The sequence below is a fragment of the Toxorhynchites rutilus genome, chromosome 3 (genome assembly GCF_029784135.1).
Source record: "Toxorhynchites rutilus septentrionalis strain SRP chromosome 3, ASM2978413v1, whole genome shotgun sequence".
Classification (NCBI taxonomy): domain Eukaryota; kingdom Metazoa; phylum Arthropoda; class Insecta; order Diptera; family Culicidae; genus Toxorhynchites; species Toxorhynchites rutilus.
Window position 1 is genome coordinate 99,427,176 of NC_073746.1, and position 23,068 is coordinate 99,450,243.

Genomic DNA, 23,068 nt, shown 5'->3' on the forward strand with positions numbered 1-23,068 from the left:
AAAAATCCGCGATGCGCGATCATCGATGATAAATGCTTTGTGTACACGTGGGGTCTGTTTCGCGCTCCTTGGGAAGACCTGGGCCGGGGCCGGGGAGACGCAGACTAATGGTTATTGGGCGTGCGCGAGAGGTGAAGGTGACAGTTTCGGGACCGACCGGCTACTTTAGAGCTGTCAGCGTGGTGTAATTAAGACACCGCCACACGGTTCCAGCAGGTGTGCGGATCATGCTAATGAAGGATTTGAAGAATGAGCCTTGAAAGCGGGGCGGTGATTTAGCGAGAGTTTATGCAGCCCCAAACTGGCGTGTTTGTGCTTTTGTCGGCACATTCGTGCATATCAGAGGAAATCGATTAGGTGCAAAGCGTTGACATGTGCGTGACCTGAAGGGATTATTGTTGGTTGTTTTGTTTTTTGTTTTCCTTGCTGGCGCCCAACGTTGTTCGATATTTGTGTTTTTCACAAATTTGATTGATTTTTTTCCTGTACTGAACATAATCAAAGTGATCTTTGTGGAATTTTATGAACAAAAGTTATTATCACATGTTCAACTGAAATTAATAGTGACGGAAGAAGTTTTTCTGAATAAATTATACATATTTCGAAAGTCATCACCTCTATTTTTAATCTACAAAACATCAATTGAACGCCGTCGTTATTCTCAGGAGCAATGTATCGCAAGAATCGTGGCGGCATAATTGAACCAAACAACATATACTATGACCAAGCAGCGTGAACATCAATTAGCAATCAAACCAACAAGCTCCATAAGTGTCGACCATCATTGAAGTGGTCCGGCAATCGGGGATGCACTTATGCTGACTCGTCTCACACTGCAACCGGGAGAGAAGTGTGTCATACGTGTGTGTCATTAAGGAACCACAACCTTGTTTTTTTTTTTGCGCTAATCGGTTATGCGCTCTTAATGAAGTCCTAGTGTGCGGATTAAAACTACAAAAGGACCACGGGCTTATGGGAGATCCTGTTTTGTTGTTTGAGATTTTTATTTTAATGCTCCCGTTGCATTCAACCTGACGTTCGCAACAAAGTTTTATGGTTTCATTGAAGCAATTCAAAGAATAGGAGAAATGCAGACCAAGTGGGATATGGAAGAGCCCAAGTTTTTCATATTTAAAATTTAATTAAGTTCGTTTGTGGTGTATTTTGCCGAGTCCCAGAAGCGCGCGCTCGAAAAGAGAGCTAAAGTCTAAACAAAAGTGTGTGTGTGATTTCGAATTCGTGGCTCCGCACGGTGAAGTGGCGCTTTGCAGGGTGTAATTAAAAATTTCAGTTTCGCATAATTAATAATTTACGGTACGTTTGTGACGAGACGCAGAGAAAACGGAGGAAGAAAAATAGTGAATTTTATATCAAAGTGTTGTGCTGATGAACGTGAAAGCTTGGTTTCGAGGCGCGAATGTGCGAAAATTGGCACTCTCGTTGTGGAGTTGTGGATGCTGATATATGTGGTCGATGCGAAGACATTTGTTGGATTAAGAAGGTAGTAAATTCAAATGAGCGGTGAGTAAACAATGCGAGATCTCATATTACTTTCATCTCGTTTGTGGTCTCAGTAATTAATTCGTCTTGTTGTGCCATGGTGAAAACGAGGATCGCAGATTGAAATCTTATTTCGAAATAAGGCAACTTTTTAATATCGATAATTTTTTTTGAATGAATTCAAAACTATTCACGCTAATATGCATGAATATATTTTTTTTAACCACCTGGCAGAATTATTCAATTTCTTTTAATAAAATGTACCTTATGTTGAAGCATCAATATTGAAGCAACTTAACGGTATAAGATATCTATATGCTTATTCTTACTACAATACATTTTTTGACGGATATATTTTTTGTAAACTATTTTTACTTTTTACCCTGCTCGCTCATTACGAAGAATCTTTTGTTTAACAATTTTACAGTTGGGCACTAATTATTGAAAAATTAACAATTAAATACGTTTAAGCGGGCAAAGAATGGTGTGGGACAACGATATTTTTATTCCTGTATTAAAGTGACTTTCATCAACACTTTTGGCTAGATCGTCTCTTCATTTCCATTTTCGGAAGAATGTCGGGAGCGAGAATTTCACTCGTGACCTCCACCGTGATAGGTACGACGGATGCTACCACTACGCCAGATCGCATCCTACAACGATGGTTACATTACAGTGAAAAAATATATTCTTCCAGCTTGTCGATTGAAACATCCTCAAATTTGGGGTCGGGACATGTAAGTATTGTTTTCCTATGCGAATGAAGGAACATATATCTTGTTTCTGGACAGATTCCCGACAGATAAGAACCATTAGATAATTTTTAAAATTCAAGACCACGGTTTTATAGTTTGACCAAAGGTAGAAGAAGGCCAAGTTGTCGGTAAATAATATGGCTGTTCCCAACAATGGCAAGTTACCTTTATTGTTGATTTGCAGTAGAATCAACAGAGTTCCCGGATTGTGTAACATTTACACGAATATAACAAATACCCGAATGCGACAGCTACTCGTATATATTTTTTATATCTATTTGTTATGAGAAGGTATTTCTATACAATTATGATAAGCATTAAAATGATCACATTTGTACATTCACTGCTATCCAAAAATTCATATATTGTGTAGAACAATAACATGAAAAAGCAGCGTTGTGTACTATTTTTTCAAATTTATGAAGAAGTGATCTATTAATTAATATAAATCAGTAGTTTTATATAAATCGTCGATTTTCTAATTCGATTAGAAATAAAGCAGTCGTCATACAATTCACCAAATGAGATATTGAAAACCATTAAACATACATCCTGAATAATGGATAACACATTAGAAGAATAATTATTTCAACGACAAATTCGATCAAATTTTTCTGTCACGTTCGCCATAAAAAAATAGTACGCTTCAATGTCCGACCATTAAAACGATACATTCAATTACAGTATAATGCACCTTAAACGCTTTGTTGGAGGTACATTCTTTCGGTTAGAATGAAAGATTTTACAATAAAAGTTAGCTATCAAATTACACAAAAGTGATGTGGTCTAGAACTCCAAAAAACTGAATTCATTCAATCAGAGTGAGAAGACCTGTATAACATAGCGAGTTTCTAGATACGTAATTCCCCATGCGGCTATAATTTTTGCATATGTATTCTGGAAATAAAACACTTAAAAGATAGTAGTTTTGAAGGTGTTATTATTTATTTTATTCCTGGTGAGAATTCAATTAAAATCTTCAAAAACCACAATTTTTACTCCACTGTCATTATAATGGCCAATTAAACCTTAACGATGAAATATTATATTTTTTTTTTAATAAGCTATATATGAAGAACATTTTTGACGTAGGATTACGTCTTTCGGGAACATCTTCTTCTTCTTCTTCTTCAATGGCACTAACGTTCCTAGAGGAACTTCGCCGTCTCAACGTAGTATTACTTGCGTCATTTTTATTAGTACTTAGTTGAGATTTCTATGCCAAATAACACGCCTTGAATGCATTCTGAGTGGCAAGCTCTAGAATACGCGTGATCACAGTGCCAGTCGGAGGAAATTTCTTTGACGAAAAATTCCCCCGACCAGAACGGGAATCGAACCCGAACACCCGGCATGTTAGTTATGACGCTAACCACTCGGCCAAGGGAGCACTGAACATACTGGGGTACAAATTACATACTGGGGTATAAATTGAAAATCGAAAATCGAGTACATCGTGAAAATTGTCCAATTACAAACGCTTATTGCTCAGTCATGTTTTATATTGAAGAAAATAATATATGTCATGAAACTAACTATCGAACAATTGAAAAATCTCAACCTCTATCGAAATTGACGACACATGCGGCTGGTCCCTAACAGAGACATCAAATCCAAGCTGCCTGGGGGAAATCGGCATTGAAAATATATAAAAGTAGGGGGAGCTTTTGCTCCCATCGAAATGTGTTCCCTAACAGAGACATCAAAACCAAGCTGGCTGGGGGAAATCGGCATTGCAAATATACGCCGGGGGCATTTTTGTATTGCAAGTAAGGTGAGTGATACGATTGGCGATCTAACGGAAAAATTACAGACAGGCGGCGCTGCGGTGAAAGTGATGCTGGTTTACGTTTCGCAGTGTCAAACCAGTAGTAAATTTGTGAATGTTAGTAGTTATTTCCATAAATTACAATGTTTGAATCATTGAAAATTATCGTGAATATGATGAGATGGTAAGAAATTTTATTCTGAACATTTCCATATATAACATATTACTGTTTTTTCTCTTTTCGTTGTGTAAACTGTCAGTATTGCGAATGGCTGATCCCAAGAAGCAAGTTCGGAAGCATACTCAAGAGCAAGCTAGAAAACAAATATTCCTGCATGCAAAAACTACACTGAAATGTCTGAAAGTAAAATTTACTTCCGTGTTCCACCCACTAATTGCAAGGTGTATCAAAATTGGACCCGTTTTGTACACCTTTCGGGAAATCGAACAGAAAGAATTTGCAGCGATCATTTCTGCGATGTGGATTTTAATAAATGTAAGTAAATAATTCGATTTTGGATTAAAACATGCACCGCAACAAATTTGTATTCAACAGGTACCCGACTGAAATTGAAAAATCATGTTGTTCCTTCTGTGAAGTTTATGTCTCGTAACCACGAAGTGAAATTTGGGAGAGTATGCTGTGTAGCCGGTTGTCATACTAAAAGACGAAGATGTTTGAAAACATTTCCAGTTAATAAGTTAGTGTTAACAAGTTGGAAACTCGCGCTTGGGATAGCAGTCTCTTCAAGTACGGTGGGCTGGATGATTTGCCACCATCACTTCATGAAAACTGACTTTCGAAAAAGTATCTTTTTCACATTTCATAAGTGTCAAATAAGACATTCATGATTGTGTATTTTTTACAGCAAATACAGTTTCATCTAAGACAATTAAACCGTTGATACGGATCCAAAAAGATGTTTCGCAGGAAAGAGACCCGAACAATTACAACAAATATGTAAAACATGTATTAAGATCAACACAGATGTACGTTACAACAATTCTAAAGGGTGTGTCACATCAAATTGCATCACGGAAAAAACGCTGTAGAAATTTAATTTTTAGGAATTATATCTTCAGCTTTGGTTTTATAATCAGATAAGAGTGTATAGATCACGTTGGCCATGCTTCACTGTCAATTTTTCGTAAATTTGGAAAAATGTCGTCGAACGAAAAAGAGCGTCGTGAATTAATCTTGTACACTCATTTCGAGAATCCGGAGTTGTCACATCGGGACATCGGTAAGATGCTGGGAATCGTCCAATCCACGGTCAGCAGAGTACTAAAACGATACTTCGGGAACCTAACCATCGACCGGAAGGTGAAGAACGGCAAAAATGGATGCTCCGTCAGTGAAAAAGATCACAAGCGCGTAGTTAAGCAGTTTAGACGTGATCCGAGTTGTTCGGTCCGGGATGTCGCCAATAAGCTGAATTTGTCAAGTTCATTCGTCCAGCGGACCAAGCAGCGAGAGGGCCTGCGTACATACAAGGTTCAGAAGGCTCCTAACCGCGACGAAAGGCAAAACATGGTGGGGAAGACGCGAGCCCGGAAGCTGTACACCGAAATGCTGACGAAGCCGCATTGCCTGGTAATGGACGACGAAACCTACGTCAAAGCGGACTTTCGTCAGCTGCCGGGCCTGTTGTTCTTCTCCGCAGAGGACAAATTCAGCGTTCCGGAGGAGATTCGCAAGCAGAAACTATCCAAGTTTGCCAAAAAGTACATGGTGTGGCAAGCGATCTGCTCTTGCGGAAAGCGGAGCGCCCCCTTCGTGATGACCGGTACGGTAAACGGGCAGGTTTACCTTAAGGAGTGCCTACAGAAGCGCTTACTACCACTATTGAAGCAGCACGAGGGCCCGACCATCTTCTGGTCGGATCTCGCTTCGTGCCACTATTCAAAGGACGTGTTGGAGTGGTACGAAGCCAACGGGGTCACCTTCGTGCCAAAGGAAATGAACCCGCCCAACGCGCCGGAGCTTCGCTCAATAGAGAAATATTGGGCGATTATGAAGCAGGCCCTCCGGTAGAACCCAAAAGTTGTCAAATCGGAGGCGGACTTGAAGAGAAAATGGATTTCTGTTCAAAAAAAAACTACAACCTGACGTTGTACAGAACCTTATGGACGGGGTAAAGAGGAAGGTGCGAGCATACGGGCTTGGGCTCGAAGTATGATTAAAAAGAAAATGCCAAAAGTTGTTTAATAGTTTTTATTTCACTGTCTAAAATTTTCAAAAGGATCGGTCTACTGGGCGAATTTCTACAGCGTTTTTTTCCGTGATGCAATTTGATGTGACACACCCTTTATACTTAACTTTGAATGAAACCCGTGGTTCAGCTAATGTTCAGAATCAAAGGATCAAAGTGGAATCATCAAATTTTAATTATCAAATCACAGCTGATCGAAGTGGATGTTCGGAATGTCTTCTCTCAGACCTTCTTTTAACGAACAAAGAAGTTAATACATGGATCGGATTACCGTCACTAACTTTACTAGAGGAGATTTGTTTTGTTCAGGGAGCACTTTCCTAATGTAACAGTAGTACTTGATTGCATAGAGGTGCCGGTAGCCTCTCTAAATTGTTTAAACTGCAATGTTTCATCTTATTCTAGTTACAAATGTCGACGAACGGTCAAGTTTTTAGTGGGAGTACACCTGTTGGTTGAATATGCTTCGTAAGCAAGGCATATTTCGAAAAAAAACTTCCGGCGAATTTATTTTTAACATCGAAAAATAGAAAGAGTGTTCCGCGAAATGCATTAAACTTTATATACCGCCATTTAGCCGAAGTGGGAGGCTATCTCCATTAGAAGAAAGCAGAAACGAAGCGATCGCACAAGACCGTATACACTTTGAGCGAGTCATCCAGCGTATCAAACTATTTGGTGTTCTGCGTGATACTATCACCACTAATATTCTGGCTTTTCTCGATCATATAATGTATATCATTTGTGGTATTGTGAACCTCACCCCACATGTACTGAAAGATGATAAATTTAAAAAAAAAATGTGAGCTTCGATTTCACGAAGATTACGAAAATTAGTGCATTCATTTCGTCAACCCCAAGGGAGAGCGACACATCAACTTCTCCATTACAACCAACCATCGATTTGCCATCGAGCCACATCTTATTTTAGGAAATCTGCGTGATTCTTCTTTCCATCTATTCTGCGGGCACTAATTTCCAGCAACAAAATGCAGGGTATAATTTAAAAGGGCGGGAGTATTAACGGAATGGTTCACAGTTTCACTGGACTGAATTACTAATTGCACAGTTTCATATTCATTTGTTCAAGATAATAACTTTTTAACAATTTTATCAAACTACAAGCTTTTTAACCACATTTTCAAAAAAAGGTTTGATCGAAGAGAACACCAGTTACAAGAAAATTTTGATATTCCCCAAGCCTGTATCACATCTGTGTAGCATAAGTATTCCAACATCCGATATCTGAAAATATTTAATTGTTGCTTAAGTTGCTGTGATGTTTATGTATTCATTATACGTCCCGTTCCATATGTAGCAAGCATGCATTAATATGTTTGGATTTATTTGTTCCTGCTTTGAAGTGCTTCCTTCTTTTGGGGGGGGGGGGGGGGGGGGGTTTGTTTCCGTGGTTCGATGACTGGCTTCAATAGATAGCATATTGTTCCCATTACTCCTCCAACCGATACAAATTATGCAATTTTTTGCAAACACGGAATGTCCTCTCTTATAGACCGGACCGATTCCTCTACGTAATCCAACATATACACAATTGTGTTGTTGATGTCCTTGTCCTTGTCTTGATCTGCGAATTTAGTAGCGAAAAAAAATCGTTTGATCTCTGTTATAAGATATGCGATATAAATATTGCTTTTTTTTACCTGGTGATTTACTCCCCATTCCATAAAACTTAGATTTTTCCGAAAAAAAAGGTGATTTATAAACACTCTGTTAAACGGTAATTGACGGATTCGGTTAATGTTTGCATCATTTTCATAGTTTAAAAATTAAACACAGATGGCGCATCGAGCTTTGCGTTAGATCGCCAATTGATTCTAGCAAATAAAGTTTAAATTTGGAACTTTAATGTTGGTTGCTTCGTGAAATTTCATATCAATAACCGATGGTGTCTTGTGAAAAATTTAGCACAAGTGTAAGTGTAAAATTGGATATGGTAGCTGTTGTGTTAAAAATGACTTGATAAATGAAACGATTTATTTCAATTTTCATAAATAAAAACCAAGGTCGTTTGGTTTAAGCTGTCTGTTTCGTTGTGTTCATTTCCACCCAAGGAAGGTTTATGCGGTGAGAAAAATTGGAAAAGTGCAGAAATATTAGAAAAAGTGTTTTCACATATGCTTTACATATAGTATTCGGTGTTATTAGTCCAATTAGAATTCGCATTGGGTTGAATAAACACTCAGAATGTAAAAATTATTAAGAGAAAATTATCTTTTTTATTTCAAATATGTTTTCTCTATGTTTAAGTAACATATTTTCACTGAAGAGAAAAATTGATGATTTTGTTCGGTATTGGTAATTATCTTATATTATATTGGTGAGTTTTTTTTTCTTTATTTCATCCATACATATCACAGGAGGCATCTCGTCTAGGATCACAGAGGGCGGTTTTCATCATATCTCGTTCCACTTCAGTATCTTTTATCTGAGACGCATCATCCAACGACTGTTTACCATCCTTTTGTCATCATCACTCGGTTAACACTGGTGGAGTGAACAAACAATACCCAACAACCAAACAAAACGGCCTTTTTCAGGGCCACCAAATCATTATCAAAGAGTTTAACGATGTAAATCTTCAAACATATCCAAAATCAACAGATAGCCTAACGGAATCCTACATTAACTATGCGGTCGTGTACCGGACACAACCCTCCTGTGACTTTTTATTCCAACTGTATACAATCGAGCCTAAAATTTTATATAATCAAATCATATATAATCGAGTCCGACCTGTATAAGTATTACTTGTTGCAGCTCACTTTTCTTTCAATGCATAAGAAATACAAACAATAAGTTATAGAGGGAAATAGAGGATATCTTAAAAACTTTTTGCGTTACGTTATATATTTAAAGTACATAGTAATACACTACAGGTCATTGCATGCGAATTTTTTTAATCATACCTGTTTGGCTATTTCATTTTGTACAAGACAATCTTTTTTGGGAGAGCAACCGAACGACAAATCAAAATGTTCCTTTATTTTTTTTAAAAAAAAGAGTAGCTCAGTTTTGTGTTCGGATGTTTTTTGGAACATATGATATATAATTGGAACAAACAAACAATGGAACATTATTAAACGTTAATCTATCACTCAACTATACTATAAACTAGCTGACCCGGCAAACTTCGTCCCGCCCAAAATTTATTTTTCGTTATCATATCCACGTTTTTTTACTAAGCGCACGTTCATGAGTCCAATCGCAGAACCGTTCAAATTATTTTTTATTATGCAATATCAGTACTTCTACCAAAACTCGACAATATAATATCACATTTTTTTCAGACACAATTCTCGTGCAAGACTTTTCATCCTCCTGCAAATAACACGTTTCTCCATTAGATGGAATAAATGTTTGATACAGAAAATAAGTTAAAATGAAGACAGTCCTAAATCGGACAATTCCTTTCTCGAGTTTTGCTCCTATCAACACTTTCGGCGATCCATTTTTATTTATATAAATAGTGGGTTTTATCACATTAAAATCCATTTCCACTTTCGAACGATGATCAATTTCGTTACCGCAACATCAAATGGACTAACAACGCTTGTCAATATGTAATTGTAGAACAAATGCGAATTGAATTTTTCGAATTTTTCCATTTTGCTTCTGAGTTTTCCGAAAATTTTCAATTGTCATGTTTGGTTGGAATATGTGTGTTATTTTTATGGATTCACCACTCCATTCCAGAGAAGGGAGGGGTATCATACCATCATATAAACATTTCACGTACCCAAAAACCCTCACATCCCAAATTTGGCTCCATTTGCTTTATTAGTGTTCGAGTCATGCAGAAGTTTCATTTGTATGGCAGCCTCCCCTTACAGAGAGAGGAAGAGTGTCGAACCATCATAGACATGTTTATCAATCCCTAAAACCTCTATATGCCAAGTTTGATTCAATTTGCTTAATTAGTTCTCGAGCACGTATACCCCCCCTCCTCCTGTAGATAGGGGGAGGTGTGTCAAACCACTTGAGAAACGTTTCTTGTCTCCTAAAACCTCTACACGCCAAATTTGGTTCTGTTTGCTTGATAAGTTTCTCGAGTTATGCAGACATTTATGCTTCATTTGTATGGCAGCCCCCTTCAGAGAGGGCGGAGGAGTGTCTATTTACCATAGAAACATTCCGTGCTCCCTAAAACCTTCACAGGTCAAATTTGGCCCCATTTGCTTGATTGGTTCTATACAGAAATTTGTGTTTCATTTGTATGACAGATATGACAGGAGTGTCTATTTACTATAGAAACGTTTTTTGTACCCTAAGACCTTCACATGCCAAATTTGGTTTTGTTTGCTTGATTAGTTCTTGAGTTATGCTTAAATTTATGCTTCATTTGCCAAATTTGGTTTCGTTTGCTTAATTAACTCTCGAGCAATGCAGAACTTTGTGTTTCATTTGTATGGCAGCCCCCTCTTAGAGAAGAGGGGGGAGTGTCTTACCACTAAAGAAACATTTACTGCACCCTAAAACCTTCACATGCCAAATTTAGTTTTGTTTGCTTGATTAGTTCTTGAGTTATGCATAAATTTATGCTTCATTTGTATAGCAGCCTGCCCTTAGAGAGAAGGGAGGAGTGTCTATTTACCATAGAAACGTTTCGTGCCCCCTAAAACCTTCACACGCCAAATTTGGCTCCATTTGTTTGATTGGTTTTCGAGTTATGCAGAAATTTGTGTTTCATTTGTATGGCAGCCCCCCCTTAGAGAGGGGGGAGGGGTCTCGAACTATCATAAGAACCTTCCCCGACCACATACCAATTTTCATGTCGATCGGTTCAGTAGTTTCAGAGTCCATAAGAATCAGACAAACAGACAGACAGAAATCCATTTTTATAGATATAGATATAAATATATCGCAATTTTGTTGTGGCGACCATTTTGGATTTGCATTCCTCATGTATAACTGTGTTTTACTAGTCAAGTCCTCTTATTGGATACCAATATTGATGGGGTTTTGAGAGAATAAGTAATCCGTCATTTTGTGGTGGCAGCCTTTTTGGTTTAGCATTTTTCGAAAATAACCGTGTTCTACTAGTCAAGCCCTTTCATTTGATACATATTTTGATGGGGTTTCGAAAAAAAAAATATATATATATCTCCATTTTGTTGCGGCGGCCATATTGGATTTGTATTTTTCAAAAATAACCGTGTTCTACTAGTCAAGTCCTTTTATTTGATACCCATTTTGATGGGGTCTTCTAACGGAAAAAAACAGTAAGTGTCAGTTTTACTCGGATTCCCCCTGCCTTGTTTATCTAGGCTTCTTCTTATTGAATGGCATTAACGTTCCAGTGGAACTTTTACCTTCTCAACGTAGCATTACATTTTCATTAGTAGTACCTGATTGAGATATCTATGCCGAATAACACGCCTTCGATGTACTCTGGAGTGACAAGCTCTAGAATACGCGTGACCACAGTGCAAGCCGGAAGAATTTTCTTTGACGGAAAATCCCCCGGCCAAAACGGGAATCGAACCCGAACCCCCGGCATCGCTAACCAGTCGGCCACGGGAGCACTACTTATCTAGGCTAAGAAACCTTCACATATCACAGTGTAATGATTATGAGAATATCAAAAGCTAGCAACAATTGTTATATGTGCACTTTTTGGACAGCTATAATTTGTTTTGTGTTTAGTTTAATTTGCCATTTCAACATGAATAGGCAGACACTTGAGCAACGCTTGCAGATTTTATCATTACATCTCATCACACTTTTCGTCAATTTCACGGTCGACATAATCATTCATCAGAGCAATCATTCGAGCAACCTCGTCGTTTTGGTACATTTTCTTGGTCAATGGAGTCATTGATTCGTTTTTCTTCAAATTTTCTTCAAGAATGATGCGGATAAGCTGCATATTATTGACACCATTGAAGTCAAAATCCGATTCCGATTAAATTACAAGCCGGCCAATGTAGTGTATGGCTCATATTGAAAATCGTATTCAAATGAATATGGCAAATATTTATCTTTCGAATATAGCCGAATTCATGAAATTTAACACAATTTTTCTGAGTTTTTCTTCAATTTGAAACTCTACGTCTCTGAAAACATTCCTGTGCAATCGTTGACGTTTCCTAATTGATTTGGAAACCATGTCTCCTAGCGTGTAATTTGGCGGGAAGCTACAAAACACCTTCAAGTGGAATGTAGCGCAAAAATTGAAGAAAATAGAAAATTTGTAGTTACTTAAACTATCGTATTTCATTAAATTACGTCTTTACGTTCCATATCCCGTCATTGAAACCGTTCGAAAGCAAGTTTCAATTTAACAAATGAAATTGAAATACATCACACCTTCACTTCGACTCCGTTTCTGACACGACTGACCCACTTTGCCCTTGCCATGCTGAGGCTGCATTGAGTATCATATCAATTTGTAAAACAGCTCTGACAGTGAATAAAATCGCTCCATATCCGTTTACAGCGCCGCCCGAAGCTATTATCTTCCTCCCGCAGACCGACTTCCACCCGTTCCCCCGGCTACGATTGAAATGCATTGATGCACATTCCATAATTCGCTGTCCGAAGTTGACGTCCTCTAATGGATCTAATTCAAAATGCATCAACGAGCCAATAAATCTCGTTCACGTTATGAGAGCCGAGTGCGCTGTTCCTTGGAATGGTGCTGGGGAGGAGCTCCACGTCATCCAGTTTGCACACAGTTTGTGAAAGGCTTCGGTGAATTTCAATTAAAAAAAGCTTCTTTTCAAAGCCAAAGTCTTCCGAAAGCCGCTTTGGGCGCCTCGCATAACTGAACATGTTTTGCTGCTCCATGCTCCATGCTATCCACTATCCGTGCATGCATATTCAAAAGTTAATTTGATACAACGTCTCAATATCTCACTCGAAGTGGCCGCGGGCTGTTGTCACGGCTGCCACATTGGCTTATCGAGCGTAACATGTGAATGGCCCTTTCAATTGACAGTCGGCTGCTGCGAACTGATTCTGTGATGTGCAGTTTTCCGGTCGGGAAGCACGAGGCGCTTCCGCTCCGGTGAAAACGCTCCTTGTCAATTTGCGACGCAAATATTGGATAGATATGCCTGAAGTTATGCTGACGGCTAATCTTAAATGGCGGCCATCAATTCGTAAACATAAGCTCGCATGTCGCCGATCTGAATGTCAATAAGTTGCACATCATTCGCCAGTAAGTGAAATGGCGGAAAAGTCCATTTCTAGAGTGCGGCGAATGTCAAAAGTCATCATTTCTGCGAATCATGTGTAGGATTTACAAGCCGAGGTAAAATGAGCTCATTTCCGAGATGTTGATCTTTTATCTGATGGAAAGTCGGGTACAATTTCTGGGCGCTTGGGGCTATTTTTCATTCATTCCCTGCTCGGCTATAGCGGTGCCCACCGATGATGATGGGACTGGGTTCGGGTTTGGCAGTGGAAACATCAAAACGAGATGAGATGCTGCAGATGTAAATGAATCCTTGTAGATATACACCAGCTGAGCTTGAAAGTGCCCGGACCGAAGGAGAGCCCCAGCTGTTCGACTGTTCTGTGAAGGATACCTAGAATAAAAGAGAAGGTTAACGGTTATCTACGTTCGGGCCACATTCCCCTCGTTCTTGGAGATGCAAGAATAAAGATAATATGCAGACTTCATTCTTGAAATTTATGATCAACTTTCAGAACAGCTTTAATTTGCATGCTGTTTTGAATTTTTTCCGTTGTTCATCCCAATTCTCCATAGATTCGTATTCATTTCACATTATGGGAAACTAGAAGCTATTTATGATTCATATGTCCGTTCCATTCTGTGTAAGCAGCTTTGAAATTTTAGTTTTTAAAGTTCAGGTCGTTGGCAGCGATGATTATACTTTCTAATGATAGCCAACAATGTGTGTTAATGAGTGAACCAGTCCGTCTGGACCGCATCTCGTATACGAACGCCAATTTGAAAGGGATAAGCAGGGGATTACCTTTTGTGGTAATATGAGCGAAGTAATATATTTACATTCAATCGCGAAGACACGCTGAATTATTTTAATAGGCGGTGAATTTGTTACATCTGAATTCTTAATTACCTTCGAACAATTCATTACGTTGATAATAAGAGCTCAAGATCCGGCCGCAATTTTACCCCCGTGTCTTGAGGGTGCCCAGTCGGTCTTCACTCTATTAAAGCGCAATACGTTGCCCCAAAGCAGACCTGCGTGAAACTAATTAATGCCACCACAGACTTACCACTGAGGCTTCGAAGCAAAATAGCCACCGAAATGGGAACCAGCTCCAAGCAACGCGGCCGTATCAAAATTTATTCATGTAGATTCAATTTGCTTCTCCCTTCCACCGTGGATTTGAGCCTCTATTAATGCTACAAGTTGGTTTATGCACGAAAATAGAACAAATCCTCTCACTGTGCGCTGCTCCAATTGTGTTGTGGAAACTCGTCGTTGTTGCGTCCAAAGCACTGTTTTCATTTTATTCCGATTCAAACACAATCGTCATTCGTCTTCGTGAAGTCGAGGCCGCCGGGTGTATTTTCTCCCGTCTGGTGATACCGTTATCTTGTGATACTGTTGTGATACCGTTACTTTCGCTGCTGGTGAAATAATTGTTTCACCCAAACGGGATTTTTGGACAGCAATAGTGTGAAGCAAACAAAGCGGAAGGAAGAAGACCTGCATCGCGGGCGCTGTGTGCTGGCGTGTTTATCGCCATATCATCGTCATCGAAATCATCATCGCACTGTGGAGCCATACACCGTTGCAGCTGTGCTGTACGATCGACACGCGGTTCGCTGGGAACCGTTCTAATTCAACCGCACGGGTGTGCGATATAAGTATATTTTTTATTAGATTAAGGTTTTTAGTTTAAGAAATAATCAGAAAAAAAGATTGAGAAATCACTGAAAAACTGTACATCTGCCACTTTATATGGCAGAATGCGGAGAACCCGTTGACATGGAGATTGAATCCACTGTCTATCCCTCCACATCTACGGGAGGTGGGAAGTCGCTTAAACGCGTTCCCCCTTCAGAAGAAGTCTTTTCGGGGGAGGAATTAACCCACCTAAACAAGCCCCCCTCAAGAAAATTTGCAAACCTCTCCTCTTCACCCCCTCAGTCTCCTGCTACCGTTCCTCCTCTCGCTCCCGTTCTCGCTCTCCTTCTCGCTCCCACTCCATTTCTCGCTCCCCCTCACGCTCCCGCTCCCACTGAACTCCCGATCACGCCACCCAACCCTGCTGTTTCCGCTTCCGCTCAACAATCGACCCCACTTTCCTCTCCTGTTGTGTCTCCACCCCGTGTCAAGGTTTATCCAGAAAATGCAACTGGAACTGGCCCATGGGTTGTTTTCTTCCGACCTAAACCTAAAGGAAAATCTCTGAATGTCATTCAGATCATGAAAGATTTGACAAAAAATTATTCCTCCGTGGTCGAAATTTCCAAGGTTCGCCCGAACAAACTGCGTGTTGTCGTGGCTGATCGGAAGCAAGCTAACGAGATTGTTGTCGACAAGCGGTTCATTTTAGAATATCGCGCATACGTGCCCTGCCATAACGTAGAAATTGCGGGAGTGATTACAGAAACGGGTCTGACGTGTGAATTTATTAAAAAAGGAAATGGAAAGTTCAAGAAGCTCCCCTCGATGGAAGTCGAGATCTTGGACTGTCGCCAATTAGGCAAAGTCTCCCAGGAAGGGGGAGAAACTAAATTCACGCCGTCCGACTCGTTTCGAGTAACTTTTGCTGGTTCCGCTCTCCCTGACTACGTTATGGTGGACAAATTGAGACTGCCGGTGCGACTCTTTGTGCCAAAGCCCATGACTTGCAACAAATGCAAGTCAGTTGGTCACACTTCAGATTATTGTGCCAACAAGGAGCGCTGTGCAACTTGCGGAGAGCAACATGTGGGGGAATCCTGCAGTGCGACTGAGCATAAATGTCCATATTGCGGGGGAACTCCACACGCGCTCTCAGCTTGTGAAACTTATAAGAGTCGCTGGGAGAAACAGAAGCGCTCTTTAAAGGAACGCTCGAAGCGCACATTTGCGGAAATTTTAAAGGGCGCTTCTCCACTGACTCAACAACAACAACAACCAATCTCAACACACAATACTTTTTCCTCGTTGCCAGTTGATGAAATGGAAGCGGACACAGCTAGCGGGGACACACCGTTTATTTCCAAAGGGAATCCCCGGCGCAAGAATGTGACCACTCCCAAAGTTCAAGAACAAGTCCCCCCGGTGATACCCCCTGTTAGCTTGCCTAAAAAATCGAGTGCCGCGGACAAGCAAAATCAGGTTCCTCCGGGCTTCCGTGGGAATAGTTCACCTTCGAACGACCCAGCACTCGAGGGAACATCAAAAACCCCAACTGTCCCTATTTTTTCGTCCAGTTCAACTTCCCAATCGGGATTTATAAAGTTGTCTGACCTTCTGGATCAAATCTTCAAGTGTTTTAATGTTTCCGACTCCATCAGAACCATTGTCATCTCAATGCTTCCAGTATTAAAGACAATTTTGCAACAATTGATGCAAACATGGCCCCTCCTTGCAATGATTATCTCTCTTGATGTCTAATTTAAATAGAGAGGTCGGAGATATCACTGTTTTACAGTGGAATTGTCGTAGTCTCATCCCTAAATTGGATACATTCAAATTTTTAATTCATAAATTCAATTGTGATGTTTTTGCTCTGTCCGAAACTTGGCTTTCTTCGCGAGATGATCTCTCTTTCCATGATTTCAATATTATACGCTTGGACCGTGATGACAGATACGGAGGGGTGCTATTGGGGATCAATAAGTGCCACTCATTTTTTCGAATTGACCTTCCACCTATTGGAGGGATTGAAGCTGTTGCTTGTCATGCAAACATCAGAGGAAAAGACCTCTGTATTGTCAGCTTGTATTGGCCTCCGAGAGCTGCGGTTAGCCGCAAGCAACTTGTTGACATGTGCTCACTCCTTCCTGAGCCACGATTGATCTTGGGAGACTTCAACTCTCACGGAACTGCCTGGGGGGAACAGTACGACGACTATCGTTCATCGTTGATATATGACCTTTGTAACAGCTTCAATATGACCGTTTTGAATACTGGGGAAAAAACACGTGTTCCTAAACCTCCTGCTAACCCAAGTGCTCTTGACCTCTCGCTTTGCTCGAATTCACTATCGTTAGATTGCAAGTGGAATGTAATCCAGGACCCCAACGGTAGTGATCACTTGCCAATCAAAATTTCCATCACCATTGGGTCGAATTCTTCTGAATCTATAAACATGGCATATGACCTCACAAGACACATTGACTGGAAAAAATATGCGGACGCGATTGCTCTAGCCATCAATTCCAGAGATGGTTTGCCTCCATTGGAGGAGTATAACTTCATTTCTCGTTTGATCTATGACAGCGCGGTTCGCGCTCAAACGAAACCCATCCCAGGTTCCACTATTCGTCGAAGGCCTCCCAATCTATGGTGGGATAGCCAGTGTTCCAAGCTTTATGTAGAAAAATCGAATGCATTTAAAGCTTTTCGGAAACGTGGAACCCCTGAAAATTTTCAGACGTATTTGGACCTTGAAAATCAGTTCAAAAATTTGATCAAAGGGAAAAAACGTGCTTATTGGCGAAATTTCGTGGGAGGTTTGTCACGAGAAACGTCAATGAAAAAATTATGGAAAGTGGCTCGAAACATGAGAAATCGCTCTTCAACGAATGAAAGCGAAGAATATTCACATCGATGGATTTTTAATTTTGCACGAAAGGTTTGTCCCGATTCCGCTCCCGTGCAAAAAATTGTTCGAAATATACCACAAGATAGGTGCGATCTTGATTATGAGTTTTCGATGGTAGAATTCTCTCTTGCTCTCCTTTCATGTAACAATTCTGCTCCGGGATCGGATCGAATTAAGTTCAACTTGTTGAAAAACCTCCCTGATGTGGCGAAACATCGCTTGTTGAATTTATTCAATCGGTTTCTGGAACATAATATTGTTCCAGATGATTGGAGACAAGTACGAGTTATAGCTATTCAAAAACCCGGAAAACCCGCGTCCGACTTCAATTCGTACCGCCCAATAGCAATGCTGTCTTGTATACGGAAATTGTTGGAGAAAATGATCTTGTTTCGCCTTGATCGATGGGTTGAAACGAATGGCCTACTCTCAGATACACAATATGGGTTCCGCAGGGGCAAGGGGACAAATGATTGTCTTGCGTTGCTTTCTTCAGAAATTCAAATGGCTTACGCCGAAAAAAAACAAATGGCTTCAGTATTCTTGGACATAAAGGGGGCCTTTGATTCAGTTTCAATAGAGGTCCTGTCAGACAAATTATACTCTCGGGGTCTGCCGCCTCTATTGAATAATATGTTATATAACTTGCTTTGTGAGAAACATTTGAATTTTTCTCACGGGGATTCGACAGTAAGTCGGGTCTCCTACATGGGACTCCCCCAGGGCTCATGTTTAAGCCCCCTTTTGTACAACATCTATGTAAGCGACATCGACAATTGCCTTACACAAAATTGCAGCCTAAGACAACTTGCAGATGATGGAGTGGTGTCTGTCGTAGGATCAAACGAATCCGACCTGCAAGGACCCTTACAAGATACTTTGAACAATTTTTCAACCTGGGCCATTGGGCTAGGGATCGAATTCTCCACGGAGAAAACAGAGATGGTGGTTTTTTCTAGGAAGCATAGACCAGCAAAACCAAAGCTTCAACTTTTGGGTAAACCGATCACTCATGCTATGTCATTCAAGTATCTTGGGGTCTGGTTCGACTCCAAATGTACTTGGGGGGCCCATATTAGGTATCTGAGTAAAAAATGTCAACAAAGAATAAACTTTCTCCGTACAATTACCGGCACCTGGTGGGGAGCCCACCCCGAAGATCTTATAATGTTGTATCGAACAACTATTCTCTCAGTGATGGAGTATGGCAGTTTCTGTTTTCAATCAGCTGCCAAAACACACCTCATTAAACTCGAGCGAATTCAGTATCTTTGTCTCCGTATTGCGTTGGGATGTATGCCCTCAACGCATACCATGAGCCTCGAGGTTTTGGCAGGCGTACTCCCACTAAAAGATCGCTTCAATTTATTATCTCTTCGGTTCCTCATCCGGTGTAAGGTTATGAACCCATTGGTGATCGGAAATTTTGAGCAGCTGATCGAGCTAAATTTTCATTCTGGATTCATGAGCTCATATCATGAATTCATCTCCATGCAGGTTGATCCTTCTTCGTATATTCCCAACCGTGTTTGTTTTCCTGACTACATCAATTCCTCTGTGCATTTTGATCTGTCCATGAAGCAGGATATCCATGGAATTCCAGATTATCATCGATCGGGGATCGTTCCTACGATTTTCGAAGCAAAGTATGGGCGTGTCAATTGTGATAATATGTACTTTACTGATGGGTCCTCTATGAATGAGTCCACAGGATTTGGAGTGTTCAACAATTTTTTTAGCACCTCACACAGTCTTCAGTATCCTTGCTCAGTGTATATTGCTGAATTGGCAGCAATACACTGGGCGCTGGACAGCGTCGCCTCACGACCTGTTGAACACTATTACATTGTAACGGATAGTCTGAGCTCTGTCGAAGCTATCCGTTCAGTGAGGCCGGAAAAGCACTCGCCGTACTTCCTTGAGAGAATACGAGAAATTTTGAGTGCTTTATCCAGACGCTGTTATGTCATTACCTTTGTCTGGGTCCCTTCACATTGCTCAATTCCGGGTAATGAGAGGGCTGACTCATTAGCAAAGGTAGGTGCAATTGAAGGCGAAATTTATCAGCGTCAAATCGCCTTCAATGAATTTTATTCTTTAGTTCGTAAAAATACCATCGTTAACTGGCAACGCAAATGGAACGAAGATGAATTGGGCCGGTGGCTCCACTCAATTATCCCTAAGGTTAGCCTCAATCCGTGGTTCAAAAGTCTGGACTTGAGTCGGGACTTTATTCGCACCTTCTCCCGACTCATGTCCAATCACTGTTCGTTAGACGCGCTGCTTTTTCGTTTTAATCTTGCCGACAGCAAACTCTGCGGTTGTGGCCATGGTTACCACGACATCGAACACGTTGTTTGGTCGTGCGAGTTGTATCTTGTTGCCAGATCGAATTTAGAAAACTCCCTTCGGGCTGGAGGAAAGCAGTCCAATGTGCCGGTGAGAGATGTGTTGGCTCGGTTAGACCTTGATTACATGTCCCAAATATATGTTTTCCTTAAAGCTATCGATCTTCGAGTGTGATTGTTCATACATCCTTTTCCCCTCCTTTTCGTCCTTCGCGAGCTATCGGTTCCCTTCCTACTAACATTAGAATAAGTTAAATTGTAAACACATATTAAATGTAAGGATAGTTTTAAGAATTGAGTGTGAAGTGTCAGTGTGAATGAGAATGTGAATGTGAATGTGAATGTGAGTGCGAGTGTAAACACACATCTCCTTACATCCCATCCTTTTCCTAATGAAAATGTGTCACCCTTCTAAACTCGAGTCGACCGCGAGTAATCGGTTTCCTATTTCATTAACCATAGAATTAAGGAAACAACATGTTGATATATGCTAGTTGAAATATAGTTAAGAGTTTGGCTCCATTAAACTTATGTAACAGAGCCTGTAAAAATAATCGGATTAATAAAAAAAAAAAAAAACACAATCGAAACTCATTAAATTTATTTTTATTACCTATTCACTAAATTCTTACCGCGACGCGGTCAAGTAATCATACGCAAGGTACGCGTTAAAACGCCACCCTTCAGCACCTTTTGGACGCTGTCTCCTAGTGAGACGGACACCTCGTTCTGAGGCGTAGACGCAAACACGATCTGGCCAAAGAGCATAACCTTGTGCAATGATAACGCATGCATATACATATGCTGGGCCCAACCGATATCGGAAAGATTTTACGATCTGGCTCGGGCCATTGTGTCGGGAGAGTATTAATAATAAAATACACATTCTCGATTAACTCGGGTCGATATCATCGAAGCATAAATAACGAAGCGCTGCTCCTCGTTGTTTCTTTCGAGTCAACTTCGAATGTAGCTACTGCTGTTGTAACTTTTGTTCTAGCTAGCAGGGATTCTTTCGCTGATGTGAAGCGGGGCGAATGGTGTGCTTCTATGATGCAAATGCCGTTCGATGATTTTTTTTCAGGGACTAACTCGAAGCACGAGAAGAGTTTTCTGTTATTTGATTTCAACGACTCGAAGTCGTGTGTCGGCAATTACAATGATGATTCATCAATAATTTTCTACGAAAATGGTCGGAACGTGACGAAATCAATCAACTTTTAAATGATTACGTTCTCTCAAAGTATTGAATTTGGTCCGGAACGGCTCCAATAAACGTTAAACTTTGTCAAATTAAAACAGTCTCCTCATAAAAATGTATTACTAAATATCGAAGCGAGACTGTTTGAAGATTCAAAATTCCTAATAATGAGCAATTCAATGCCGAATTAGCTGAAATCGGCTGATTTTTATGCGCCCCTCTCCAATTTTTTTTGAAACCTTCTGCATATGGTGAGAGCTACCCAAAATCACAATTTGTTTTATCATATAATCAATTTTAATTACGACTGATTTTTTAGAAGCGCGTATGCAGAACCATTATTCTTTTATGAAAAAGAAAGTCACAGGAGGGTGTCCGACCGCATAGTTGATGTAGGATTCCGTTAGACTATCTTTTGCAGGCTGATTTTGGATATGTTTGAAGAATAACATTGTTAAACTCTTCAATAATGATTTGGTGGCCCTGAAAACAGCGGTTTTGTTTGGTTGTTAGGTATTGTTTGTTCACTCCACCAGTGTTCACAACCAGGGCTAGTTATTTTCGAAGCCAATAAATGTGATTGAATTTTATTCATACTACTCTCACTTCCACTACAGTCATTTTCGGTGGATTAATTTCAGTGTATCGGGGTGAAGTGGAAACGAAATATTCTCTACGCATACAGTAACATTGATTCTTTTGTTTCGTTCCTTTCCTCTTTCGTTCTCTTACAAGTATAAAAGCAGAAGCTTTCACTGACGATTAAAACGGCTGGAACGGGTTATATTTATTTTCATTTCGCATGTTAGAGGATGCTTGCTGCTTTCAAACGTAAGTTTTATTTTACCAAAATGGATCGTCGCGGACCGTGTTCAAAATTCTTCAATCACTTGTAAATAACATGTTTCTCTGTTATTTGGAATACATGTTTGTTACAGAAAATGTAATAAAATGAAAGACGGCACAGATTGGACTATTCCTTTCTCGAGTTTTTCACCCTCTCTAAGAGTGAAAAGAATAGTCCGATTTGAGCTGTCTTCATTTTATTATATTTCCTGTATCAAACATGTATTCCATGTTACGAAGAAGCATGTTATTTGCAAGTATGCTGGATTATTTTTTATCCGTTTTTTGCGTGATATTTTTTACGCTATTCGCTCAAAATTACGCGATTTTTTATGCGATTTGCTTGAAATTACGCGATTTTTTTACATGATTTGCTCGAAATTACTCGATTTTCGACTAGGTCTGCGCTTTCAGCGTGCCCTCGCAGAATTGCGAGCGCACGCACAAACGCATACACAACGCCGGAAGCACGCGCGCGCACATACCATTGGGTGCACAAACACGCACACACACGCGCAAACATGCACAAACATGTGCACAAAAACGCGAGCGCACACAAACATACAAACGGACGCACAGGTGCGCACAAACGCGCACACACAAGCACATACACACGCACAAACGTACACACGCACAGACGCACGCACGGAAAGAATCGAGCACGCACGTGCACACACACACACAAATACGCACAAATACGTGCACACGTACGCACACAC

At 40.3% G+C, this 23,068-nt stretch overlaps 1 protein-coding gene across 1 annotated transcript in view; it reads left to right on the plus strand.

The window, feature by feature from the left end:
* Positions 1–575: 575 nt before the first annotated feature.
* The window catches only part of LOC129772853 (kinesin-like protein CG14535), a 458,100-nt gene continuing 435,607 nt past the window's right edge, over positions 576–23,068 (plus strand). Inside the window, exon 1 of the mRNA XM_055776367.1 lies at positions 576–1,521. The gene's annotated coding sequence lies outside the window, so the exon portion shown is untranslated. The remainder of the gene's footprint in view (positions 1,522–23,068) is intronic.